Raw genomic sequence first — 6,000 nt, forward strand, 5'->3', positions numbered from 1 at the left:
CATTATTTTCTTTAAATTTTTAAGACAACTCAGTGCAACAGTAAAACGGCTGATATGTGTAAATACATGGCAGGATGGTTGTTTTCTAAGTGGGGCTGGTGTGAGAGAGACCTGAGAAGACCAATCGCGTTAAATATACCTACCTTTTATGTCATTCTTCGGTCTTTCAATGATCAATTTAACCTGAGCTCCCTGGGAAAACCTGAAAAGAAGAAAATAGAGGATGAGATGAGAAAGAGAGAAAAAAAAATTTTATGAAGTACCATTCTGCAATATTACACAGTCAGTGAAGATATGGAGCCTTTTTAATTCCTTTGGTTTATTTAATAGACAAAAAGATTTAGTATGGATGTAATTTCATGGCTGCCTCCCAACTCAAGCTTTTTTGAGGGGAAGAGGAATAAGAGTGGGAGAAGAATGTCCAAGAGAAGGTTGTGGAGGCAGAGAAGATATTGTACATTTGTTCTGGGACTGTTTTTATGCCAAGGATGTTTTTAGGCTTTTAAGAAGATTTTTTATTGCACTTTCGGGTTTTACTGATTTTACTTTTGAAAACATTTTTATTGGTCAGGATTTTAAGATGAAGGAAGATGTGCATGTTTGCTGGATTATTTTTTCCATTTTAAAAGAAGTTTTATGGGACTCCAGAAATTTGCTTGTTTTTAAAAATGTTCTTATTTCTCCAAGTGAATGTAGGAAGCTGTTTCTCGGAAGATTATTTATTGTGTATTTATCCGACAAGAAGAGGATGGGAGAGGAGAAGGCCGAAAAGGTATGGAAGGATACACAATGGTGGAAGTTGTAATATTCTGACCAATTTTTTTGTGTCTTTTTTTCTGTTTTTGGTTTTTGCCTTGTTGTTTTTTTTCTGCATGATGTGTTTTCAGATATTGTTTTAAGTGAAGAGTCTTGGTAGGTGACCTGATGACCGTTTCAACAATAGTCTGTAACTGAGGGAAAAAAAATCTGTTAAAATCAGTTTAATATCTGATACGTCCCCTATCTGGGGACCATATATTAAATGGATTTTTGAGAATGGGGGCCGATTTCGAAGCTTGCTTCCGTCGCCCTATGCATTGACCCGATATGGCAGTATCTTTGGGTACAGTGCACCACCCCATTACAGTGTTAAAAACAAAAGGTGGTGCTGCTTGTGTCTGGCCGCTGTTGGAGCGTCCAGGCACAGGACTTCTGCTGCTGCTGAATAAATGGCCTCCTTAATTGGATCATCTGAGCAGCCAGCACACCTGTGCAGGTTGGACATGACATGATAGCTAGCTGTCTTTTAGCTGGTGGGTGCTGAATTTTCCTAATTGACATAACATGGGGGGTCTCCTGGCTGTTCACAAAGGTGTGTCATTGCTGTTGATTGACCATGCATTGGTTCTGTGGTATTGCAAAGATAAAAACAAATGTTTCCGGCCATCCGTTGCACTAATGGATTGGTCATCAGCTGGCTGTCTATGTCCCGCATCAATACAGACCAAACTACAGAGGATTAAGCTAGTCTATTGTGCACCTAATGTATCAAAAGGCGCAAGGCCCTTGATAAATTCTGTGCACATACTTTGAGATCTATGCTTTAGACTGTATTTAAACCTGCTCCAACATGGACTGACATTTCGGCATACTTTCAGTCGATGCGACTTGTCGCTGAAAAGTCACTTTTGATGTAATCAGCACCAATGCATAATGTTCTAAAAATCCTCTAGAGCAAAAGTCACAGAAATGTTGCACATATTTGGACTGCGACTTTCTGTGCGACAAATGTAGACAGGAAAAACCAGTCTAAATCCTTTGATAAATATTCCCCAGTGTCTCCATCTGCTGGCAGTATTGAATAAGCATTGCTGCAATCATAGGGTTTGAATAAGAAGAAAAATAAGAATAATACGCAGAGAAAAGAGGAGAAAGGAAGAAAAACATGGAAAAATGGAAAAAAAAGTAAGCGGAAAAGAAGCGAGAAAAAGGTGAAAACTGGTTTAAAAATGAATTTGTCGAAGAAATATATGTGGTGTCCCAGTACCGCATTCTATACGGTACTTATTTACTTATGGGTCCCCATAGCCAGAGTCCCTAGGACGTAGGGATCCCTATTAATCCAGTCTACCCCTATTCTAATTTACAATCAGTAATTTATGCATAGGTTAATGTAAATAGCATAGTATATGTAAATAAATGGTTAATTACTCGTTTTCATTAGCATTGCAGGACCTGCGGGTCATGTGACAAGGTGAACTCTATGATTTTTAGCTGAAGGACCTTAGGAGGCCCTGTGACGTAAGCAATCCCTTCGCCATGCCCCCTGCCCATATAAGGGAGCGGCGGCCATGCTTCTCTCTCTTACCTCGTGGGCTGTCAAGCAAGCAAGACCTGTACAGCAGTTTTTTCCCTTGGAATATTGTAATAGGTTCTGGGAGGCTGGGGGACGGGCCACTTAAATTATAGGTATTGAGTGGGGTATGGCAATACCGATGGTGTGCCCGAGCAGTATTGATTTGACAGAAATGGTATTATTGGGGGGGTATATTATTTAGAGTACACTACTCAAGGATTAGAGACAGACAATGGCCAGGTACCCCCGTCTCCCACAGCCTAAAGGCTCATGCCTGTGGAGGAGGTGGGGGTGGGGGAGTAGAACATTTATGGAGTTCTTGTATGTACTTTTCAAATTTATGTTTGTATAAAATAAAAATGTTATAAAAAAAAAAAAAAAAAAGACCTGTACAGCAGTAATCGCAGTGAGTTAGGCCTGAGCCTTGCAGCAACGGCTGAATTATAGAGTGTGTCACTTCCCAAACACTCTGCAGCATCACCGGACCTAATACCTCCCCTAAATCCGGACGGATCTGCAAATCTATTCCTAAATTCAGAGACTTATTGTCTAGCTCAAGGTCCGCAACTACTGCCAGTCACTAAGCAACCTAAGGACTGTTTGTATGAGACTGTTACTGTGCCGTGAATATTGCAAGTAGAGCTGAGCGAATCGAAGTTGACGAACCCGAAATCGTTACGAATTTCATGAAAAATTCGATTCGCAACGAATACGAATATCGCCGCGATTCTATCGCCCAAATCGCTTCATTAAACTCCATTTTACAGTGTTCCAGGCTATTGGAGACCTAAGATGGCGGATCCACATGTGAGTACATGGGGCAGGGGATTATGGGAGGGCGGGAAACACCGGCAGGAATGAAGGTAGGCGGGCTGACCCTGAATCACATGTGAGATGCAGCCTATCAGTGTTCACTGACCCCTGTGATGTCACATACCCTATATAATCGGCGGCCATCTTGCCTCTCTTCATTTCCTCTATGCACTCAAATGGAAAGGACGGGACTGCGTGTGTGTGAATAGCTCATACCACAGCGTTACACTGCAACTGCTAGTCACATCAGCATTAGGGAAAGACAGGAGTGCATAGTGCTTTGCTGTTCACACTGAGAAGGATCATTGATAGCTAAACCTCCTATTCACGTTATTGAGCATTGCAGCAGAGAGGGGCAGATAGCTGTCAGCTGCCTCATACAGATCTCCAAGCTGCCTGAACTTTCTGAAGCATTTTATCTCCTCATTTTTCAGCCCAATTGAGTTTAATTTTATTTGCTCCACAAATCTTCTGCTGCTCAGAATTGTGTGACAGAGTGCCATTTAGGGTTTAATCCCTGGATTTTTTTTTTGTGGTGCTGCACTGTTGGGTCCTGCTGCTGTTCAGAAATAAGTCATATTAGTGTGGACTTTAGTGCCTTTTTACCATTTTTCACCTGTTACTCTGTCTCTGTGCTAAATTCAGCGTTATACCACACGTTATGTATTTATGCAAAGGGCATACATACAACCAAGTAGTGTACTATTTAGTGTGAATTCAGGTAGAAGACAGACATGGTGCACATCTACAATCTTGCACAATGATCTAATTGCTTCTCAGCATAATTTCAAAAACTAACAGGTTGTTAGTATATACATTTTGATCAAAAAGTACAAAGCCAACTCGCCACGTCAAGGCCACCTATTTAGAGTGGGTCCCTATCGTCCCTAGCATAAAATGGTATAGCACTGGCGACCACCACCACCGCGACACCAGTGCCCACAGGGGGAACGACCCACTGGCAGAGCGGCCCCAATGCCACTCAAACCAGTCCATGGGTCGCACCTCCCCGCAGACACGGCGCCAAGGCAGCAACAGACGCCGCACAGCACCACACCAGTGTGAACAGGATGCTACAGCTTACTTACCATGCTCTCCCAGTCAGACTGGGAGGCTGCCAGGAAAGAAAAGGCCCATGTGTAGCTAACTACTACTTATATAGGGTTGGGCTGAGGGGGTGGGGACGAGTGCAAACAACATGTTCAAACAAAAAAAAAGAGGTGATAGAAAACACAATGTGAATTCAGGTAGAAGACAGGCATGGTTCACATCTACAATCTTGCACAATGATCTAATTGCTTCTCAGCATAATTTCAAAAACTAACAGGTTGTTAGTATATACGTTTTGATCAAAAAGTACAAAGCCCACTCGCCACGTCAAGCCCACCTATTTAGAGTGGGTCCCTAATGTCCCTAGCATAAAATGGCGTAGCACTGTACACGTAGTGTACTATTTAGTACCTGTATTTCTGTCTCGGTGCTAAATTCAGTGCTATTCCACACATTAGTATACACCGGCTGGTGTATACAACAAAAAAATTAGTTTTTTTCTGCGCATAAATACGCTTAACAGTGCGCTCATCATTGCAAAGGGCATACATACAACCAAGTAGTGTATTATTTACTACCTTTTATTCTGTCTCTGTGCTAAATTCAGTGCTATTCCACACATTAGTATACACCTGCTGGTGTATTTAAAGAAAAAAAAGTGTTTTTTCTGCGTAGAAATGCGCATACCAGTGTGCTCATCATTGCTAAGGGCATACATACAACAAAGGAGTGTACTATTTAGTAACTGTTATTCTGTCTAGGGCCTATATACTTTGAAAGGACAGCCGTAAGTAATTGCCTGCTGCTGTTCTATACCCTCAAACGCACTAAGTATGTCAGGCAGGGAAGTACCAGGACGTGCGCAGAGAAGGGGCAGAGGCCTACATACGTCAGGCAGAGTTGGCAGCAGACTTGGGGCGAGTGGGAGCAGGAGTCGCAGCAATAGGCCTGAGCTCCCGTTAACACCCAGCGGTCGTGTCGTCGACCCATCTCTCCTCGTCAATTGGTTTGCACACTCATCCCCATCAGCACAAGCGACATCTGAAAACCCCAGTCAAGAGTCGGTGGATTCCTCAAACACAACCCTCAGTTGGCATGGCCCGGGAGCAGTCCCCGTAATCCCATTGCCTTTGTCCTATGCTGTTCCCTCTCCCAAAGAAGTATCTCATGCTTTGGGTTCAGCTCCACTATTTACTGAGGACGATCCAATAGAGGACAGTCAGCAGCTAATGGGCAACCAAGAATGTGAGGAGACATGCGTCGCTTGCTCCACAAGGCGGGCAAGTAGTGATGCGGAGAGTGACGTGGGAGGCAGGGTTTCAATTGTTCAGGGTCCTGAGGCAGACACTGTTGTGGAACACGAGGAGGACATCAGTGACGTGCACACATCTTTTGATGATGATGAAGCCGATCGCAATTGGGAGCCGGGGCATCATCATCATCAGGAGAAGAGATATGCTCTTTGTCTATGAGGCAGCAAGGCGGTAGCACGGTTGGCAATCAGCGTGGTGGTGGCAGTAGTGGAAATTCAGGAGACAAACGTGCCAGGGGGAGACCACCTGCTTCGCGGCAAGCTACCATTCAGGGAGGTAGTGGAACAGGGGTTCCTGGAGACGGCGCCAATAGCAGTGAAATAGTGCGGACTGCGGGTGGGAAAATCAGCTACTCTGCGGTGTGGTTGTTCTTCATAAAGAATCCGGAGGACCTAAGCGTAGTCACATGCAAAATCTGACGGCAGAAAGTGAAGCGTGGCCAGGGTCCCAATCTCGGCAACACGGCCCTGCGTCAACACATGATTCGCC

At 43.9% G+C, this 6,000-nt stretch overlaps 1 non-coding gene across 1 annotated transcript; it reads left to right on the top strand.

Annotated features, from left to right (window-relative positions):
* Positions 1 to 927: 927 nt before the first annotated feature.
* Positions 928 to 1,118, top strand: LOC130297857 (U2 spliceosomal RNA). Its single transcript, XR_008849721.1, has one exon. It is a non-coding gene; the product is annotated as a U2 spliceosomal RNA (small nuclear RNA).
* The last annotated feature ends 4,882 nt before the right edge of the window (positions 1,119 to 6,000 follow it).

The sequence above is a fragment of the Hyla sarda genome, chromosome 13, assembly GCF_029499605.1.
Source record: "Hyla sarda isolate aHylSar1 chromosome 13, aHylSar1.hap1, whole genome shotgun sequence".
In the NCBI taxonomy this organism is placed as follows: domain Eukaryota; kingdom Metazoa; phylum Chordata; class Amphibia; order Anura; family Hylidae; genus Hyla; species Hyla sarda.